Raw genomic sequence first — 23,571 nt, forward strand, 5'->3', positions numbered from 1 at the left:
CTTTAATAAATAACTATGTTCAATAATTTACTCTACAATGCAAAAGTCAGTTTTGGAACTCATGCTGTATTTCATTTTCAAGCTACAGTGAATGCTAAATACTGCATCTTACCAGATATTCATCTAGTTAAAGTATTTTTGGTAGATAAGGTTTAAATAATTAATAACAATATTTATAGCACTTTAAAATATATCATGTGACATTGTAGTGAAGCATACAATTATATTTCATTTTATAAATGATGAAATTGAAATTTCAGAAATTGAGAAAGATTTGCCCTTTTTAAACTCAGTGCTTTAAAATATATGTATTTATCCATAATAATTCCATCTCTGATTAGTTTCAATTTTTTTGACATAATATTAATTCATGTTGAGCTATATAAAATACAGATAATATAAACAAATTCATAAAAATAAGACAGATTCTGATGACTGACATCGACATGATTTGCTCAGACATTTGTTTCGTTTCCAAATGCACACACAGTCCTTCCTCTAAGGAAATATTTCTCAAAGGTTCATCTATAGGCTACATACCTCAGAATCACTCGGGAAATCTAACAAAATGAACATTCCTGGCTACTTCCCAAACTTCCTGAATCAAATTCCATGAAAGTGGAATCCTGGAAATTTATAGTTTTAAAAGCTCTCTTCCTCAATCTTAGGTAGATGAAAGTGTGAGAACAGCTGCTAAATGACTGTGCCCTTCCTGCAGTATAAGAATGTAATTCCATATACTGTTGATTATCCTGAGAGCCGGCCAGTCATGCAGAGCATCCAGGTGTTGAGTTTTGCAGCACAAATAATCCTCACAAGAACAGATGATACTTGATAGCATAGCACAGTACAGTCATTTTAAAGAAAGAAGAAATATACGAAGCACAGAATGTGATGTCGCTTCACATTGACATTAGGAAGCTCATGCTTGAGAGAAATAATTTTCCTTCTAGTGTGATCAGCATTGTTGACACATGTAAATAAGCTGTGTATATGTAAGTTTGAGGTGGAAAATTCACGTTTAAAAAGTGTTTTTCCTGCTTCTTCAAAGCAGGAAACTTCAGGAACTTCAAACTGAAGTTTTCCTATAGAGATTTAGACAGTATGGCAAAATACGATGCTATCCAATGCAAATATAATGAGCCAAAATGCAAGCCATATACAAAATTTCAAATTTCTAGTAGCCACATTATAAAAAAGAAAAAGAAGCAGGAAATATACATTTTAATAATATATTTTCTTTTACCTAGTACATCTAAAATATTATCATTTCAATATGCAAATAATACACAAATTATTGAGAAAGTTTACATCCTTTAATTCATCTCAAGTTTTCAAAATCTCATCTCTACTTTTCACTTAAAACACTTCTTGTTTCAAACTAGTCATATATCAGGTATGTGCAGCCACTTGTGGTTAGTGGCTGTCATATTGGGCTGTGCAGGTCTAATAGGTTTAACAGAGAAGAGTTATGTTCACATCTTGTGCTTATCACTTAAATGTCTGGTGATGTCTGACAAGTAACATAACTTTTGAGCCACAGTTTTCTCATCTGAAAAAAATGTAAATTGGGAATAACATATAACATATAACTTGCAATATTATTTTATGAGTTATACTGTAAAATTATGTTATATTTTAACTTACAATATTATTTTATCAGTTATACTGTAATCTGCAAGGTACTGGTTATATGTGTACATACATATGATGGTATGCTGGCTGTTATAAATGACTAAGAAAGAAAATTTCTAGTATATTTAAGTTAACAAAAGGTTATGTTCAGATTGTCCAAGTAGTTATGGGGCACAGAAATACTCTATGCTGGGGGCATAGACAATGGTTTAGAGTCACAGTTTTATTTTTTGGTTGATAAAATCTTTTATTCTCTCAGAGAACGGAGTGTAAATGGCAGAAAAAAGTGTCTGGTGCACACATACTTACACGTCCACCCTGTGCTTTTGTTCACGAGAGAAGATAAGGATAGCTAAATACAATTTAATGTTGAGTGATCTATTGGGAAGCTCAGTTATCCACCAATATCCCAGACCTATAAATTGTAATAGTTATATCCTAACTAGTCCCTTCACCTGGAGAAAGCTTTATCTAAAGTGTTTTACATTTTGGGTTCATAACACTGAAGAAACTCACCAATTTACTTAAGGATTTTGCATTCTGGAAAACATCTGAGAAAACTTCTCTGCTTTAAAAGATGAGGTTGTTCTGAAAACAAAGGAATTAGCTATGCATTAATGTGTTCTGTGATTGTACCATGCACAGCACAGTTGCATTCCAAAATGAAATGACAAAAGGATTCTTATCCTTTCTTTAGACATCTCATGTCAGGAGAGAAGAATGGAGTCTAACAGCTTTTTGTTTATTTACAGGAAATATGTGCAGTAAAGCAAAAATTGTACAAAATGAAATATTAGAGCAGGTTTAATAACCATTTATTTATTTAATTATTTGTGAACTCTAAAGGGAGGGAGAAATGGAGAGATACTGAGAGGCTTGTGTTTTCTTACCTTCAATCAACTCAAATTCATAGCATTCTGGTTGAAAAATTTTTCCCCTATTATTTTATGAATTAATCCAGATTACATATTTCTTTTTAGAGCACATCATGTTTCTTTCTTTTTTGTTTTAATACAGTCCAGGAGTTCCCATTCTTTGAACTTTTCTTTCTAGGATCTAAAAACACATAATGGCTAATTGCAATAATGTGTTCATGGTTTACCATATTTTTGCTTATTTATTCAGTCTGCAATGTTTATTTTGGAGCTGTGTCCAAAATAGCATAACAAATTAATGTATGCTTTTTTTTTTTCCTCACAGAACCATCTCCAGAGATAACTGCCATTACATTAATGATGTAGGTTACTCCTCCCATTGATGCCCTGTGCCATGGCTTGGCATGATTTCATTTCCATTTTTCAGATTATGAGACTCACACAGAATGTACAAAATTCACAGCAAGGTTTAGAGTCACCTTGTTGAAAGCAAAACAAAGAGCTGAAAATAGCAGAGCCCACATCCCACTTTTACTTCACTTGTTTTTTTCCTCATTAGGACAGATTATTTTGCAGAAATGGCTTCTTACCAGATGATTCTCTGGAAAACATCTTTTTAAAGTTCACTTTCTCTCTTTTGAGCTAGTTCTAATTTAGGATGATCGGAAATGTTAATTATTACCACTGCTCCATTAGGTGCCTCAGAAAGCACCTTCTGAGAGCCAAAAGGAATCTGTTTGTAAAGTGGGGTTTGTGTAAAAAACAGTTCACCTTAACGTGCTATCATCCCTGTTAATCTTGCAACAATAAGTAATTAAGAAATTCATATAGGATATCTAAAAAGTAATTTAAACAACACGTGCAATTAAGAGAATGTCAACCTAGCTTAAAAAGCCACAGTATCTGAAAAACCACTGTATGTTTGTATAGAGCTCATATATTACTTTCAGCAAATAATTATGTCATCCTCACTATGCATGAAGCACTGTATTAAAGCCCAGGAATTTCAAGAAGAGTTATATGCGGTCCCTAGGTTTATGTAGCCAGAGTCTGATAGAGAGATACTTACAAGTGAATAATTTAAGTAACACATAAGAATTATGTAGTAGAATCATGTCCATGATTCTTGGGAGATGAACAGGTGGACTTCCTTTTCCCTGATTGGGAAAAGGGTTCAGGAGACAACTTGGATGAAAAAGTGATACTCGGAATGAATCTTAAAGAATGATTAGGTGCTTTCTAAATGGGCAAGAGGAAGAAAAGTATTCCAGGCAGAAGGACCAGCAAGAGAGAACATGGCTCATTCAGTGGATCGTGGGACATTAAGATGTCAATAGCAGTAGGTAAAGATGTTTACAAGAGACAGGTACAGGTTAGATCCTGAAGGAACTAGATTTTTTGGTTTGTTTTTCCTACATTGTAAAATTTTGTCTTTGTAGCTCATTTAAAATAGATTATAAAAATTAACTTTTGTCACGGACCGAATGTTTGTATTTCCCCCAAGTTCATAAGTTGAAATTCTCACTCCCAGTGTCATTGCATTAGGAGGTGGAGCCTTGGGCAAGTAATTAGGTCATGAGAGCAGAGCCCTCCAGTGGAATTTGAACCCTTATAAAAGAGGACAAAAAGAAGCTCTTTACCTCTTCTGCCCTGTGAGGACTCAGTGGGAAAACTGTGAGGAAGCCAGCCCTCACCAGATACCACATCTATCAGCACCTTGATCTTGAACTTTCCAGCCTCTGGAACTGTGAGAAATAAACTTTGTTGTTTATAGGCTATCCGCTTATGGTATTTTATTATAGCAGCCCACATGGACTAAGAAAACTTCTTTTTTAGAATGATTACTCTAGTGAGCACTCTGGAGGTTATACAAAGATACAATGAAACTTGGAGGAGGTCCAATTAGAAAGCTATTATAATAATCCAGGTAAGAGATGAGGGGGGCATGAACTAAAGAAGCAACAACGAAAATAGAAAAGCGGCTGAATTCTAGAGATACGTAGGAGTCAGAATTGACAATATTTGATGTCTGAATGGATGTGATAATTAAAGGAAAAGAAATTAAAAAGGCTTTTTATATTTGAAGGTTGGGCAACTGGATGAATGTTGGTTCCCAACACCAAAATAGTGTATAGGAAGAAAGTATGTTTAAGATGTGAGGTGGTTGCCAGAGTTTATATTTTACTTTGTGTATAATTCTTATTGTAGGAGGAAACTGAGGCTCACACTTGAGAATTCAGAATGGATCCTAGGACTGTAAACTTATGGTTTATTTTCCAGTCTGTGTCCTTTATCCTAGATTCTCCTGTACTATTCGCTGGTATTGCTGAGCATATTTCTAAATCCGTCTTTGTCAAGGCTGCAGGTCCTTTCTTCCCCTGGTAACCTCCAGTGATTTACTGCGTGTTCAAATGTTTTTTGTTGGAATTGCGAAAATGTTGGATTATAGTCATGTATCTTACTGAAAAAAATAGAAAATTGGAAACCAGAAGGTGATTTGACATAATTATTAGAAAATTGGTGGGACAGTAAATGTAGCAGTGATTCATTATAGAGACCCTCTACAGACTGCTAGTGTGTATTATAGCATATTGAACAAAGTACTAACTAGATTTTAAACTGCAGACTAGAAGATTCAGTCAGGGATTGATGACACTATTGAAACAACAGATAGCCTAATCACTGTGTTCTATTTATTTGTATGGTATTTTTCATAGTCTTTCCTTTCCTCTGAAATGGGAAATGAATTAACACAGTTGCCTTATGTCCCTCTGAGTAGGTGCAGTAAATTTTACAAATTTACAATTGTGTCGTCATCTCCAAATCTCACAGTCAGGGTCAAATTATTTTCGTGATGCAACTGTGATCCTGTAAGCATACATGCAATACACAATTAATAACAGGGCCTAGATAGAGATGGCTGAATTAAGTATCCCATGGTTTCCTAGGCTAAAGAGACTAAGCGACTATAGAATGATAAAAATGCTTTTCCAACTTTGCTTACTGCATAAATTCCATCTGTATTTCTCGGACAAATTCTCATCTCAAGGTGATCAGATGTTGCATGAGTTGGGGACATAGTTATATTATGTCACTTTAGGCAAAATTAGAAATAAGCCAAGCTTATCTTGGCATCCAATTTGCACCTTTCCCTGACATTTTCCCTAGCTACTCTGCCTGGTCTCCTACTCCAACCTCTCCAGACACTCATTATGGTACTGTGCCCTTATTTTCTTCATCCTCAGTCTATTAAAAGCTTTTTATTTTTGGTCAGGCACAGTGGCTCACGTCTGTAATCCCAGCACTTTGGGAGGCCAAGGTGGGCAGATCACAAGGTCAGGAGTTCGAGACCAGCCTGGCCAATATTGTGAAACCCTGCCTCTAATGAAAATATAAAAATTTGCCAGGTGTGGTGATGGGCGCCTTGTAGTTCCAGCTACTCAGGAGGCTGAGGCAGGAGAGTCGCTTGAACTGCGGTGGAGGTTGCAGTGAGCCAAGATCGTGCCACTGTACTCCAGCCTGGGTGATAGAGAGAGACTCTGTCTCAAAGAAAAAACTTTTTTTCAAGAAGGCACTGGATACACTCCTTCGCCTAGGGCTTATATTTCTGATAAGACTTAAAGCATTACTCCTCTTTGTTAGATCAGTTTTTCCTTCAGCCATAGGAACTTTAAGTTCACAAGTGTAGGACTACAAGGTGCCAACAAACAAGTGGGTGATGGGGACACCACTCTAATTCTCTCCCCTGGTTGAACTACCATCACCAAGCTCTTATTAACCATTAGCATTGTGAGACTGATAGTCCTCTTGCCTCTCTGCTTTTGCACCTAGGAAAAGCAAAGTATGCTAAAAGTGATTCGGATGTCCAAAGTAGCTCCCTCATTCTCTTCCCCCTACCAGAAAACAACGAACTGTGGGGATATTCCACGAAACTTTTTACTGTTCTATCAGCTCTCTCCCCTATATTTTGCTTGCTTGTTTTCTGTTGTTTCTTTTTCCAGCAGGTCTTACGATTCAAGATGACGTCCTTCTTTCTTCTTTAAATGTTCTACTACATTCCATCACTTGGAATGCTTCTTCCATCCAAATAGGTTTCTTCTTTCCTCCGTGTACTTCAGGCTTTCTGCGTTAAAAACAAATAAACAAAGCTGTTAAAAAGTTTTTAATGTGGCTTAATGTTCACCCCTACAGGGCAGAATGCAACTAACAAGAACAGCAAAGAAGGGTAAGTGCTAAGGAATAGCCCCTTTGAAGGCTCAGAAAGGGTGGTTTCAGTGTTCCACTTATAAAATCACAGAGCCGTCTTTTTTCCTGGTTCAGAAAACAACAAGACTCAAATTGAAAGCTGTATGTGAAAAAGGAAAAATTTTTATTGTTATTTCATTAAAACTAAGGTTAGAAAACTGAAAAAAAGAGAAACATTGTAAATAGCATTTTTAAAGGAAGTGATAAAAACCTTCATAAATAAAATTATTTATATATTTTCCTTTCACCTACATTTAAGAAATATATTAACCTAGTTTTACTGATTGATTAAATTTAGGACATACGCTCAAAAGAATCTAAAATTTTTATGAAGACATCATTAGGGGAACTTGAATATTCTTAAATATATAGTATTTAACCAAATATAAGCAATCATTAAACAGGTGAACACTTTTATTCATTTCTTAGAACCTAAAGATGTTTTTCTACAAAATCATGTAACATGGATGTCGTAAAATACAGAAATATGTATTTACTTACAATATATTCACTGTTGAGCCGAGATTACATCACTGTACTCCAGCCTGGGTGACAGAGCGAGATCCTGTCTCAGAAAAAAAAAAAAAAAAAAAATATATATATATATATACACACACACACATACACACACACACACGTATATATATTCACTGTCACAGGCGTAGGTTTTCTTCTCTAGGTATTCCTCCTTAGAGCCACTTTTTCCCTCAAAACTTCAAGTATTCAGGAAAGACAATGCCTATGGTGACTAGGAGGAACAGGACTAGTTTAAACCAAGCACAAAGTGTCCTCATCTTCCCTCTTAGCTGAAGTTAGTTCGGTTTTAGTGGTTATTTTCATCTTAGAAATGTATACCCAGGAAACCTAACATAATTTGTCTAGATAAAAAATTTTCAAACATGCTTATGCCAAATTATTTTTCCCCTGTGATTTTCAATCCCAAATTGTCACGTAAATTCCAAAAATATGACTCCTGAGAATTTAGCAAAACCTAATTTCTCTTCAGGAATCATTAGCAGAACATCATGTGGACTTGATCAAGAAAAGACTTCATTTGTCACATGGCTCGAAGACTTGCCTGACTTCCACCCCTCTTACAATATCTGAGTATGAAAATCTTCAGGAGCTGAAAGAAGAAGAAATCCAAAACAAGTAGATGCCCATAGATGATGAAGCAGAAACAGATCACCTTCTTACATAAAGGGTTACTACCTTTGTGCCATGAGGGCTGACGGTGAATAAAGCGTAACTTTTGGATATGTCACATGCTACAGCTATCTTACGAAACATAATTTTCTGACTCTTGGTCAAGAATTAGATGGAGTATTTAAAAGATTTTGACTGGAAATAACTTATGTAATGAAGGGACTATTTATGGTAGTGGTGGCAGATTTACAAACACTAACCCAGGGATGATGAGACCCCTAGGGATTAGCAATAGCAGGGAGCTATTTACCTTCCCTGTACCTCAAGGAGCAAGGGAAGCAAAATTTGGATCTATAGGACAGGGGCAGTCCTACAGTAGCTGCGGCCATAGACAGATGCAGCCACTGGCACTGTTGGTACTGGGCACTGAGCTAGCGGAGATAGAGGCCAACTAGTACAACACCACACATTCTGTTCTCCTTTTCTCTGATTCCCCCATTAGTGTCTCTTATTGGTTGACTCCAAAGCGAATCTTGGAAGTGAAAAAGCAAACGAGATGCAGTCCACAGGGGTCAGCCTCCCAAATTAAAAGCAGGGCACAGAAAGACAAACCTTGGATTATGGGGTTTTGGGGTTAAAAGAGAGTAACAAAGTAACTGGTATGTTTGTACTGCCGTCATTCTCATTGGGAGTAACTTGACATGAACTTCAAGGCTGAAGATAATATGTTTGGTGCAGAGAGAACTGAGAACTGGGAAAAATAATTGTAAGCCTTGTGCCTTTTTTCCTATTGTGTCCAGAATTGGTGGGTTCTTAGTCGCTGACTTCAAGAATGAAGCTGTGGACACTTGCGGTGAGTGTTACAATTCTTAAAGACGGTGTGTCTTGAGTTTGTTCCTTCAGACGTTCAGATGTGTCTGGAGCGTCTTCCATCTGGTGGGTTCGTGGTCTTGGTGACAGCAGTGAAGCTGCAGACCCTCATGGTGAGTGTCACAGCTCTTAAACGCAGTGTGTCTGAAGTTGTTCATTCTTCCCGGTGGGTACGTGGTCTTGCTGGCTTCAGGAGTGAAGCTGCAGACCTTCACAGTGTGAGTTACGGCCCTTAAAAGCAGCATGGACCCAAAAACTGAGCAGCAGCAACATTTATTGTAAACAGCAAAAGGACAAAGCCTCCACCTGTCCAACAGGACCAGGGCACGTTGCCACTGGCTGCTGCGGGCAGCCTGCTTTTATTCCCTCATCTGGCCCCACCCATATCCTGCTGACTGGTCCATTTTACAGAGAGCTGATTGGTCTATTTTACAGAGCGCTGATTTGTCCATTTTACAGAGAGCTGATTGGTCTGTTTTGACAGAGTGCTGACTGTTGCCTTTACAATCCCTGAGCTAGACACAGAGTGCTGATTGGTGCATTTACAATCCTGTAGCTAGACACAGAGTCCTAGGCAGAAAAGTTCTCCTAGTCCACACTAGGTTAGCTAAATACAGAGTACGGAATGGTGTATTTACAAAACTTGAGCTAGACACAGAGTGCTGATTGGTATATGTCCAATCCCTTAGCTAGACATAAAAGTTCTCCAAGTCCCCACTACACTCAGGAGCCCAGCTGGCTTCACCTAGTGGATCCCGCCCCAGGGTCACAAGCAGAACTGCCTGCCAGTCCAGGTGGTGCACCCGCACTTCTCAGACCCTGGGCGGTTGATGGGACCTGGCGCCTGAGCAGGGGAGCAGGGTGCTGGTCACGGAGGATCAGCCTGCATGGGAGCCCACTGCAGCGGGGGTGGGGTGGTTCTGGCATGGGGGCTGCAGGTTCCAAGCCCTGCCCCACCGGGAGGCAGCTGAAGTCCAGTGAGAACTCGAGTGCAGTGCCGGTGGGTTGGCACTGCTGGGGGACCTGGCACACCCACCGCAGCTGCTTGCCTGGGTGCTAAGCCCCTCACTGACCTGGGCCGGCGGCGCCAGCTGGCCGCTCTGAGTGCAGGGCCCGCTGAGCCCACACCCATGCCCTCCAGAACTCGTGCTGGACTGTGAGCTCCATGCACAGCCCCGGTTCCTGCCCTTGCCTCTCCCTCCACACCTCCCTGCAAGCAGAGGGAGCCGGCTCCAGCCTCGGCCAGCCCAGAGAGGAGCTCCCACAGTGCAGTGGCAGGCTGAAGGGCTCCTGAAGCACTGCCAGAGTGGACGCAGAGGCCGAGGAGGCGTCGAGAGCGAGGGCTGCTAGCATGTTGTCACTTCTCACTATTAGAAAAAAAAATACAGATTTTAAAATTCCTGTTATTGTTAAAATTCGTTTTCTAAGCATTAAAATGGTTAAAAAGAAAAACATATTTGTTGTAAAAAAAAATTAAGCAAGACAATCTATAAAGTTCCCCTTTACCTATGCTTTTTGTTCCTTTATTTCTTCATAAATTCATTCGTGGTGTTATTCCTTCAAAAGATTTTAGCTAATAATAATAACTGACATCTATAAGTATGTGCCAAACAGACCTCAAAGTACTTTATTTGTATTTAATCATCAGAACATTAAAGAGAGTGCTACTATTGTCCCAGTTTGGCTAAAATAAGGTTAAGTAAATTGCTGAAGGCCATAGAGTTGCTAAATAGAAGTGGAATTGAAACACAGGTTGATTCTGAAGTTTTTGTTCTTAAACACTATGCTGTGTTGTGATGAACAGATATTTACTGAGCATGCACTATGTGGCAGGGATTTTTCCAGGCATTGAGCATATAGGGATAAAAACAATAAACAATGTTCCTTTCTCATGGAATATCTTTCAGTGGTAGATATAAGCAATAACCAAAGGCATTAATGCACTTATAATTTCAGGTTGAAGTAAATGCTATAAATAAAAAAGTAAGGTAAAGCATTGGAGGGGACGTGGGGATATGTTTTAGGATGAATAGGGCAGTCTCTGTAGAGGTGATATTTGAATGATCTTGCATCATTCATCAGAAACAAATGGTTTAAGAAAGGTACTTATGAAAAATGTGAATAAAAAATTTTCCAGACAAAGAGTAAATGAAGCAAGCCATAAGCTGTTTAAGGATAAGTAAAGTCAGTAAAAGTGGGAAGGGACACTACATTGTTAATAAACACTGATATACTATTTATATCAGGTTCTGTTCTGGGGGTTTTACTAATATTAACATTCAATTTATTACAATAATATGAAGAATATCCTGTTATATTCCCTAATTTATAAACAACATAACTGACACTCACTGCTACGTTAACTATTAAGGTAAGGATATAGTTCTCAAACCAAGCCAATGTGGCTAGTTCATAGTGCCTGAACTATTCTGACACTGTTCTTCCTGGATTGATTCTCTAATTCACTCCTGCTTTCCCTTCAGTCATCTGTATCTTTGTCCTATTTAAAATTTTTATAAATGTTTCCTCAGAGTTGTTTTTTTATTCTTCATTTTTAAAACTATCTATATTTTACATTTCTTTTTGTTCTTTTTTTTTTAAATAGCATCCTTTGTTTTAATTTGTGGATAGAGATGGATATATTGTAGATTTTGAAGATTTGTTTTTGCTGCCCACATTGTCTTTGCTTATTTTTATTTTGTTTTTTAGTAATCTTTGGAATTTCTCACATGGATTATTTTCCCAAAAGTCAAGTGAACCTTGGCTGTTTATTTGAAGAAGAAGACACTAAAAAAAATTTGATTGGAGGCTCTGGATGAGTACCAGATTCATACCAGATTTTGAGGTGGTGAGCCAGTTTCTTCTTTGTAAGACATGCAAGTGACAATATATTTTTACTCTGGGTACATTTAATTTTTGTAGAGATTAATAGTTCAATCTCCTTCATGGTAGTGGTAAGGATAGGTTTTTATGTTTAGCTACTGGCATTCCTGAAACAAAATAAGATGCCATGGTCTTATATTTCAGTGTGTAAACTTCCATGGCTTTTGCAAGTTTTCAGCCCAGTGTTAGTCCCCAATCACTGTGAATATCCCCAAGTACAGAGCTTCCTTGGTTTTACTTTTCTGCTTTTGTAGTGAGACAAAGGCATTCTGGGAAGTATAGCCAATTGAAATTGAGGCTTTAACAAACATTTATGGAGCACCTACTCTGTCATACACTTTTCTAGACGCTGGAAATACAGCAAGGAAAAATAAGTACACCATTACCTGAAGTCTTCTATTGCTTGTATAGTTCACTTTTTAAAACAGCTTGATTGGCATTCCATTAATTATCCTGGCAATTGTGTGTGGTGTGAGGTAGTGATCTAACATCTTTTATAAAAACTAAATATTTAAATTTTATGTATTGAAGGTATTTGTTTTGTTTTGCTCTTTTTGATTTTGTTGCATGAATTTAATTTCAGAATATGATTTATTTTTCTCGAATCATCAGAGAAATATCCATTTTGCTCATTTTAACACCTTCGCTTTCTTAAGTTAATTCTGTTTCTTTGGAGTTTTTCAGTTTGTTGATATTGATTTGTCTCTTTTATTGATGTGGCAATATTTTCTCAAAATACAGAAGATTGCTTTTGTTTTTACATCTTGTGGAGAAGGAGGTAAATTACTTTTTGAAAGGTGGAGCATATTTCTTAAGCAGTAACAAGTCACGCTCTTTGTGTGACATCATTTTTTTATTAAAGTTTTCAGGTGATATATGAGAGAGAGAGTCTGGATATGAGGTTGCATATAGTGAATGAATTATCACAAACACTGCTTTGATTATCAGGCCCTAGCAACCATGGTCACTCTAAGAGTGTCCCGTCAGAGCTATGACTTTAGAGAGCAGTGTCGAGTGATTTAGCCTTGGTTCCTGTTCTCAAGTTGGCTGCTCTGAGTGTAGGGAGCTACATTTAATTAATTTTAGTTTAACCACGTCTCATGTTTTTCATCCTTCATTTCTTCTGTTCCTGGTTCTCTTCAGAGTTCTTTTAGGAGATAAATGTGTTTTTTTGTTTTCTTATCGTTAGTGTTTCCTTTCTTTCTTTTGTCTTTCTCTGTATTTAAATACTTTCTGCCTTCTGGTTTCTATTTGGAGTAGTATGTTCTTCTGTTTTTTTAAGTAGATTTTGCTCCCAGTCTACAGTCATCTGCTTTATGCCATCTAGAATATCCTCACTGTCTTCGTTTGCTGGTGATTATTGTGTATTTCTCATGACTTTGCATAAAAAAATATTTATTGTATAATTTCCTATGGATTTAAAGAGGGGAAGATAGATATCTGGAACATTTCTTTTTTTCTGATATATCCTTTCTCCCTCTTTCTTTACCATCAATGACTTACTCTACCTGCCATTTATCTTCACTTATGATTTAGAAGGTATGTACGATGTAATTTTAGTATTGTTTGTCTTTTTGCCTGTGTTTGTTAATATACTTTGAGATTTGATACCCAGATTCTTGTGATCAAATCATAGCTATAATTTATTTCTCCTCTTAAAATATAATGTTTTATTATTGCTTTTCATTTTTAACCATATTTGCAAGTTTACTTTAGAAAGAAATCTGAGAAATCGTGCTCTGATAATGTGAGAGTTATACTTCATAGCATAAAAGGATAACTCTCCATCTCTGTATCGAGTGATTTGTTTTTCTTAACTGGGTCTTTCTTTGCAGTTAGTAGAAATACCTTAAGTTAATCGGTTCTAAATTTCAGTGGATATCCTTTCTTTTCTTCTACCTTCTGGGATTTTTAGGGAAAGTTAGGAGAGGTTTCATCACGGATGCTTACCAAACAGTACTTCTTCATTCATCCCAATACCTAGTGCCTTTATAATGTAGACTTTTAATAGTTAAGCATTAGATTAATATTATTCCTCACCTTATACTCTTTATTATCTCAATATCTTGTTAAAGTCTCCTCTAGTCTAGCCTGAGAAGTAAAGCTGAAAGACTTTATGCTCATATTATTTCTTCAATGTTATTGATCTCATCTGTTGTTTTAAAAATATGTTTAAGGGAAATCTTTATTTCCCTTGAAGGAAAAAGTGGCTCTTACACTGCAACTAGATGATCTTAAATGTCTCAAATACATGTAGTGGCCAGTTGCTGGCAGAAGCAGAAGCATAATGTTTAAAAAATGAGGCATTGTATTCTTACTGATACATCTTCAAATTCTATTCATACTGAGTCAGTTTGATGAAAACAATAAAATCTCTAAGGAATAGTTTGTTTACCTCTTGCCCAGAACATTATCACTTCCGCCATATTATGTTAGATAAATAGATTGAATGATCTAAATGATAAAACTCAAGCTTTTAAAGTGAAAGTACAAGATAAGTTGTAGATGAAATATAATCAAGTTGAAAATAAGTATATTTTATATGAGCTTTCATATTAAAGGTTCTTATAAGAATTTGTCTGAAAGGAACAAATGTTAATATGCTAATATTAATATATATTACCTTGCTATTATTACTTATGTAAGTATGGAAATTTAATTTTCTCAAAAACATGTAGTTTGATACAGGTTCCCTTCTTCAATTCGTAGTCTTTCTCTGAGGCTTGCCTGGAACGAGATCATGTCTAATAGTGACCATACAATAACACCATCAACAGACAACTCATTATTTATGAAAACTTCACTTCTCCGTAAATTATCTGAAATGTTTGATAGCTAATTTCTGCCAAACATTGTACATTTTCCCCTCATCAAATAAAACTATTTCCAAAGTACACAATGATCTTTTTATAGGATAGCAATTTGAATGGAAGTTAGCTTTTTTTATATTTTTATTTTTACAACATGGTTAAGAGTAATTTTCTCTAAGAGGCATAGAGGCAGATTTCCTCAAGCAAAATCAAGCTAGTTAGTTACTGTTGCATGGCTACTACAAAGGCAGAAGCGTTCTGGGTGGTATAAAGGGAATACTGGACAATTACATTCTTTGAAGCCTCTTTAGTATCCAGTAACATTATCTCTAAATACAAAAAAGTCATTCTGATCCACAAAAAGACTGTGGCATGCAGATGTATGCAATTGATTTAAGAAAACTATGAAGTTTCTTAATGCTGTAGAATCAAATACAGAAAAGCTTGAATGGGCTTTACAAATTATACCATTGAAATGAAATGTGATAATAATGTCTGTCAACCACATTCAGTGTTCTCTTTGTGTCACTAATATCATCTGTGCAAAATAAAGCCTCAACCAAACAGTAATGTTTAGGATTCCTTAGAATGGTTTGTAAAACATTTATAAATGCTCTAAGGAAGTCAGTTTAATTAGTAGCTGGAATGCAATATTATTTCAAAGCCCACACTGATCTTTATCTTAACAAAACAAAATGTCACTCAGAATCTAACATAGAGAAGAGTCTTTTTTCAAATTAAATCATGTTTTAAGATGTAGTGTAATGTTTAACAACTCAAGGCAAGACTTGAGTCAATGTTTATAGACTCAAATTTATATTCTTCGTGATTCTATTTGGAAATATGTTTTTAAAAATGGACATTGCCATAGTAAATGCATTTCCAATGAACTTGTTTTATTACATTTAACATACACATTCTTCATCACTAGGCATGCTGCTGACTTTTCATGTTCCTTACATACAGAAAGAGGACAAACATATTAGAGTAAAATGACTGTTTGATCTTCATGACAATTATATTTCTCCTTGTAAGTTCATAAGTATTTTGACATCATTATCAATGTATCTAACATCTAACAGAGCCTGGTATACATATAGTAGGTGAAATGTATATACATATATATATTTCATGTGTGTGTATATATATAAATATATAACTGTGTATATGTGCGTATATGCATAGTGTATGAAATATATAGTTCATATACATATATATGAAAAATATACACACATATATACATGCACACACATACATACACAGAAATATATGTGAAATATAAAAAAATATATGTACATATATGTGAAATATGTATTTTATATTTACCATAAAATATGCTATATATGCTATATATACACACATATTACACACATGTATATTTCTTTTGTTTTTTGCTTTCATTTGTTTATTTCTGCATATGCCATAATTCTATATACTGCATCAACTAAAAATCCCAATTACCCTATGTTTAGACACATTGACATGACTCATTTTCTGAGTTATTAAAGAGACTGACTTTAGGCATTACTGAGTTCACCAAGTTAAAGGCCGTCTTGGAAAGATCTCTCTTGGTTGCCAGTTATCTTTTCCTAGGGGACACTGCCGATTTTTTATGATGATAAGTATACCTTGATGTAGCACATAGAGTGAGTATGGTTTAAAGGTTTTATATGGATATTCCTTAATAGGTAGTTTGTTACTTGGAGGTGAATGGTAATTTATAGCAATATATTTAACTGCATAACTGAGACTTTCTTAGAAAGTAGAATATCCTTCCTACTTTCTAAAAATCTTGAGATTGAGAGACCCTTAAGCTAAGAAATTTAATAAAGCTTTTGTCCAACATAGATAAAACATGGACATAATTTACCATCCCCTCACCTGCTTCTATTCTGAAATGACACAAAAATGGACAAATACAGTGGTTTCCAGAAAGTGAGCATCAGATAATGAAGAATGATAATTTCTAAGTGATGGGAAACACATGAGATGAGCCCAGTTATATAGCTTATTCTCTTGAGCTACCAGAGTAGGGCACAGGGAGAGGATGCACACGCAAAACCCAGTGAACTGTGACTCGAGCAGATGAAGAGTTCATAAAGAGCATATAGGAGAGTAGAGAGCTGTGGTTAGAAAGAATTTCAGGGAATTATAGAAAGTCCCTTCAAGCATTCAGCTAATCATTGAGTGAGTGCATATGAAGACACTATGCAAGCCTGGGGGATGAATTTCCCAAAAGGATATGAGGGAACAACGACAGGGCAACACATGGGGTTTAGAAGATTGCCTGTACCCACCAGCCAGATTGGAAGATCTCATGATAGTACATAGCGTAGAGTACTTGTAAACATTTTATCTCAATACTGGTAATTTCCTCTAGACTGGGCATGACTCTGCTTATAACTAATAAACCATAAAAACCCAAGTGTTTAAAGTCTTTCCAACAAACAACATTTTCCTAGAAAAAAATATGAAATATAAAAATATGAACATATTCAAAACATAACAAGATAAGGTTAACGATTTCTGACATCCAACCAAAAATCATTAAACATGAAAAGAAGCCAGAAAATGCAAACCAAAATGAACAGAAAAACTGACCCACAACTGTCAGAAATGTTAGAATTAGCAAACGATGGCTTTAAAATATTATAACTACATTTCATTTTTTCCAAAATGTAAGGAAAGATATGAAGGATATATATTTCAAAATCCCAATTCAAACTTCTAGAATAATGAAACAATAACATATGGGGTGGAAAATAACTGCATTGATAACGAAGTTGATATGGCAGAAGAAAAGGAAAGTCAAACTTAAAGCATAGCAACACAAATGATACAAAATGAAACCACGAGCAAAGAGAATAAAAATAAACAAACAAAAATGAGCACAGTGTCAATGAACTGTTGGACAATTTTGAGCAGCCTAAACATATGTATACTTGGAGTCCTCCAAGGGACAGAAGCAAATAAGAGAGAAAGGAGGATTAGGAAACAAAATATTTGAAGAAGCAATACCAAAATTTATCTAAATTTGATCATAGCTATAAACCCATAGATCTAAAAATCTCAATGAACCCCAAGCACAAGAAATAGGAAGGAAACTGCACAAAGGTAAATTAAAATAAAATTGCTCACATCCAGCAATAAAGAGAGACTCTTGAAAGTAGTTATAGATACATTATGTGCAGAGGAACAAACATGACAGATTTCTTGTTGAAAACACTGCAACTACATATGTATACAAATTCTTGTACATAAATGTTCCTAGAAGCTTTATTTGTAATATTCTAAAACTGGAAACAAACCAAATGTTTATCAGAAGGTGAATATATTCCAAACTGTGGTATATTCATGGAATAGCCATGCAATGGAATACTACTTAGCAACAAAAAGAAACGAACTATTGACACATGCTATAACATGGATGAATCACAAAATAATTATGCTGAGCGAAGAGGCCTGACTGAAAAGAAGTAGAGATGACCCTTGAATAACACAGGGATTAAGGGCATCAACCCCATATGCAGTAAAAAATCTATGTATAATTTTTGATTTCCCCAAAACTTAACTACTAATAGTCCACTGTTTACTGGAAGCCTTACTAATAACATAAACAGCCAATTCACATATATTTTGCCTGTTATATGTAATATATCACCATAAAGGTCTTCATCCTCGTTGTCTTCATATTGGGTAAGCCAAGGAGAAAGAGAAAGAGGAGAAGTTGTTTCTGTTGTCCTGGGTGGCAGAGGCAGAAAAGTTAGAGGAGGTAGAAGGGGAGGCAGGAGAGTTGGACAGGAATATTCAGTGTAAATTTTGTTTAAAAAAAATCCACGTACAAGTGAACCTGTGAAGTTCAAGCTCATATTATCCAAGGGTCAGCTGTATATATTTTGGTATTTTGTGTTTTTTATTTACATAATTTCTAGAAAATAAAAATTTATGAATAGTGACAGAATGTTGTTTAGTGGTTGCCTGGGGATAGAGTAAACGGTGACTGAAGGGACATCTTTAAAGGATCCCAAGAAACTCTTTAAGGTGATGAATGTTTCATTATCTGGAGTGTACTAACCATTTCACAGGCATATGCATTTGAAAAAATATATCAAACTGTATAGTTAAATCTGTGTAGTTCAACACATGTCAATTACAATACAATAAAGTTATGGGGGTTAGTGATTAAACTTAATGTTAGGAAAAATGTTACCTCAATACATTTGCATATATATATATACACACACACACACAAACACACACACATACATATATATACACACCACCAAAAAAGTCAATATAATTTAATCCAATTATTGGTAAATCTAATTATTGTATTAAGAAAACTGTAAATTAAAAAAATTAAACATGTAAGAATCTAGATGTGTAGAATAACGTAATTTTACAGCTGGAAGCAATCTTAGAAACTACCTAATTTGAATTTCTCAATTCTTGAGTCATAGTCTTAGAATTTAAGAAAGCTGGAAGAAGCTGTGTGAAATAGCCTACCCATATTTATTATGTTGCAAATAGGGAAGCCAATTTCATAGAAGCATGCTGACTTGTAAGAAAATATCTCCTGAGTAGTCTAGAGCTGTTTTCATTTTTAACATATTATCTCAATTAATTTATATATCCTATTCTTGTATATTTTCAATTCTGTCGTTCTCAGAATGCAAAGTTAAATTGCCATTGACTTTACCTCAATTTATAGTCATTGTTAAATTGCTATCATTTGTCAGTTGATGAAAAATTTAAATGCCTCATTTAGGTGCACATCATTATTTCAGCAAATTTATGAACTTGTATATCTATTTTCATATAGTTTTTGAGCTTTATATTCCTAATAAAACATCTTGTTGGAGTTCTTCTGTCTTAGATGGTTTAAACAGCCACAATTCTTGTTTTAGCCATTCTTATCTGGTCCTATTGCTTGATCTCTTGACTGTTCAAAAATCTGAATTCTATGATTTTTGTTTGTACTTTAATTTATACCTGCAAGGCTGATTTGCCAAAATCTTAATCATTTGAATCTGTTGCTCAAAACCTGGTCAGCATCCACTGTTTCTTTTTTTTTTTGATGTTATGTTTTCACATAATAGTAAAGAACTTCCATATTCAAACTCAAATTACCTTTATGGCCTTCTTTATTCTTATGCCTCTGCATATATTAATTTGGGCTGCTTGTATTTTCTTAAAATAAAGTGTCAAATATTTATCTCATGTTCCTAAAATATTTCTGATTTTGATATATAGTTGTTGAGATCACACTAGTCTTGACATTCCAGACTAAATACCACCATCCGCTATCTCTAACAAGCATCGCCTGTTCATACAAACCATAAGTACTGTCTCCGTTCCTTGTATTTAATTATGCTTCCTTGTCTTAGAATATGCATTTGATTTTGACTAAAATATCTACATCTGCAAACATATAAATAGAAATAAAAATTTAAATACAACTTCCTGTGTGTTCAGATAGGGATAGCAAATGATAAATGTGATTGTAACACAGGAAGTAAACCTAAAAGGATGTAGTCTTCATTAATCTCGTAGTCCTGATGGACAAATTGTTCTCTGGCCTCCAAAAAGCAGAATATTTTGTGTAATTCCTCGTATTTCTCTCCTTTCTGCTACAGAATATAAAATAGAGCAAAATCCATTTCTGGTGCTAGCAGATAGCAACAGTAGTCCTAAATTGGTGTAAAACCGTATGATAATTAACAGAAAAAACAACTATATATACTTCTTTGATGAAGACTCAGTGATAAAGCCAAAAAGTCTTGAGCAATTGTAGACAGATGTTGAAAATTTTCAATTTTTGCTGCTTTTGTACAAATATGAAACATACAAAGCTATCAGAAGTAGTCCACCAAAGATGAATCAGGTATGAAAAGAATGAAAATCTATATGATATTCATATGTGAAGGAGGGTGGGATGAGGGAGAGGGGCAGAAAAAATAACTGTTGGGTACTAGGCATAGTATCTAGGTGATAAAATAATCTGTACAACAAATCCCTATGATCCAAGTTTATCTAAAAACTAACCCACACATGCACCTGTGAACATAAAATAAAAGTTAAAAAAAGCATATTAAGTCACTTGCTAACTGAAGAGATTATAGGGTACCAGGTTGCATTTCATTTTTCCATGAAATAACTATACTCACATTAACTGTTATTTGTGCTTTGGGGAACACTTTTTTTTTTCCACTCTGAGTCATGCAATGTCAAAGGCAAAATGAGCAGTAGAGGCCGGTGGTCTAGCTTTGGTTGTAGGTCTCCTCTGCCTTTCATCTACCTACCTCTAATCTTAAGAAAGGTATTGTCCACATGATCTTGGTATTCTCCCATCATTCCACACTGGGATTTTAAGACAAAAACCAGAATGATAAAACATATTTATTTTCTGGTCCAGGACTTCTGTATTCTTTGTGCCTCACATTGAAGGTTGTTGGTAAACTTTAATTCCTCAAGATAATCACAGCACCTTAAATTTGCCTTTTCTATAAGAGTGGGAGGCATTTTTATGTAAATAATCTCATTTGATCATTATACAATATTTTGATATAACTAAATGAATTATTATTGTCCTCGCTTTGCAAATGTTCTGAGCCAGGCCTTGTGATTAGTATTGTGGATACGTTATTGAATAAAATTGGCATGGTTTCTTTCCTCATGAAAATTAGAGTTCTACAAACAAAGTAACAAATTACAGAGACACTTTTGATAAAGCTTCTTCCAGGTGAAGGGATCAGTTAGGATGTAGGTATTACAAACTATGCTAAGTCTTGTAAAGAAAGAAACAGGGCTCTGGAAAGGGAATAATGAGGAAACTATTTTGTTTAGGGAGTCATGGAAACTCTCCCTGAGGTGGTGACAAGGAAGATAAGATATGAGGTACAAGAAAGACCCAGCCACATCAAGAGTTAAAGGGAAAAAAGGTCTCCTGACCCTGGGAGTCACTGTAGGAATGTTCCAAAGTTATGCATCTAGTTAGGAAGCAGAGCTAAGATTTAGCAGAAATTTCTGAAAATGATAATTCACATTTGCCTAGCTCTTTTCAAAGAGCTTTCGTGTGTATAATCTTATTTAATAATTATGCTATGAGGTGGAAAACTTGGAGAATGATTGACAGGTAGAAAATTTTCCAACCTCCTTTTGACTTAGATTCTATTATTAATTGTGAAGGAAAAAAATCTAAGATTAGGTAAAAGACCTTCTGAGTGGCATATGAATTGTTTGTAGGTAAAATATTCAATAAGATATTTCCCATTTGTCAATGTTGGGAGTGAAAGCATCCCCCAAATATTCAGAACATGTGATTAGATGCTAATCATTTGCCTTCAGTGAGCCCACACTGTGTTTAGAGCTTTAGATGAAGTATTTTAAGGGAAAAAAATGACTTCACAGAGCTGTAAGTTAAGTTTTAAAACATTCTAAAAATCTTTAAATGAGATCTTAGGATACATACATACGCATGTATAAATATTTCCAAGCGATGTATGTGTGTGTGCATATATCCGTGTGTATATATACATTTTCAAATTCTCTAAGCAATATGTACTACCTATATGCAAATGTGTAGGAATGCATACATAATGCCTACAGTTATTTTAAGGTGTATATATAACCGACTGACCATAAGTACGTTTTAAGTCACGTAGCCTGTGCCACATTTTTCTCCATCTATTAAAAATGACAATCATATTAACTTGCCTATAATTAATATACCTTAGTAAAGACTATGACTAAAAAAAATTAAAAGACAATACATTATTAAATTTCAAAAACATCAGGCTGTGAACTTTTCTAAAATAATTTATTCATGTAGACAATTTATTAACGTAATCACTCATGTAGAATTTCAAAATATTATTTTTGTAAACTTTTTTTGTGTTCTATGTTCAAATGCAGAAGTATGCATTGAATTGTTCATTTTATTATGTGTATTCTTCAGAAGTCATTTTAAATAACCTTCTTTTCAACATACAGGAGATGTTATAGTCTTTACTCAGCAACTAGAGTGGTTCTTTTGAAACATAATGAACATGCGAATAAAATGGGTTTAAAGAATGCCTACATACAGATGTATAGAAATGCTAAGTATGATTGGCTGATTTCAGTTATCAGTATACTGTGTAGTTCCAAAGCTCAAAACACTGCACTGGCAGACCCTCTCACCCAGTCAAAGCCTAAGTGTTCCAGAGGCCCACAGCACCCCATAATTTGCTCCCATGACAACTCTTATTTTATCTTCTAACATTTCCTGCTTGTATATTCTCCAACAGCCATACTGGCATTCTGACATTCTTGGAACATACCAAAAATGCTCCTGTCTCAGGGTCTTTACACTTATTCCCTCTGCCTGGAGGATTTTTTTCTACAAATAGACATTTGAGTCACTTCCTCATTTTCTTCAGAACTCCAGTCAAATGTCACTTTATCAGAGATGTCTTTCCGCACTACTGTTTAAAAATTGAACACACATTCTCCTAGTGTTCCCTAGTTCTCTTATTCTGTTTTATTATTCTTCATGGTGCTTATCACCATTCAACAAATAATTTTAGTATTTTTTTGTTTTACTTCTTCTATTGTAATATAAACTCTTAAAGGGAGGGAGTGTGTCCTTTTGTGTTAAATCTTCGGGCTGGGAGAAAGTGGTTGCTCAATAAATGTTTGTTGGATGGTGGAAAGCGAGTGTTGTACAGAGAAGTAGTGAAAAGCTTTTATTATCACACTAAACTCTTCACAGTAATGGGTTGCCTAGCTAGAGGTAAGACTATGTAGCAGTTTTTCTAATATTTCCCCCTTGGAGAAAAATGATGTAATCATTTGGCCAAGATGGAGATCTTTATTTACATAACATTCATCTCCTGTAACAAGGAGAGCAAACACAAATGAATGCACTGAGGGGAAAGCAGCCTATTTTCAGAGAAGGACACACATTTATTTACTTTTTAACTCTCTAGTAGGGGAAACAATCACAGACTATTTGATCCTTAGATGTTAGCTGAAACACCTTCATTAGCAGAAGGAAAAAATGACACATGGAGAGGCAAGAAAGACACAAAGCCAATGAATGGAGGAGCCAATGTTACTTTCCATTC

The 23,571-nt window shown here is 35.3% G+C and overlaps 1 long non-coding RNA gene across 2 annotated transcripts in view; it reads right to left on the reverse strand.

The window, feature by feature from the left end:
- Nucleotides 1-1,666: 1,666 nt before the first annotated feature.
- LOC105493233 (uncharacterized) overlaps nt 1,667-23,571 on the reverse strand; it is a 50,240-nt gene continuing 28,335 nt past the window's right edge. Inside the window, exons 1-3 of one of the 2 annotated variants that reach the window (XR_003020824.2) lie at nt 8,514-8,695; nt 7,257-7,320; nt 1,667-6,633 (exon numbers count right to left, since the gene is read on the reverse strand). This is a non-coding gene — a long non-coding RNA (uncharacterized lncRNA). Of the gene's footprint in view, nt 6,634-7,256; nt 7,321-8,513; nt 8,696-23,571 lie in introns of those variants that run through there. The other variant, XR_011609781.1, reaches the window with a different exon arrangement.

Source organism: Macaca nemestrina, chromosome 11 (assembly GCF_043159975.1).
Source record: "Macaca nemestrina isolate mMacNem1 chromosome 11, mMacNem.hap1, whole genome shotgun sequence".
Lineage (NCBI taxonomy): Eukaryota > Metazoa > Chordata > Mammalia > Primates > Cercopithecidae > Macaca > Macaca nemestrina.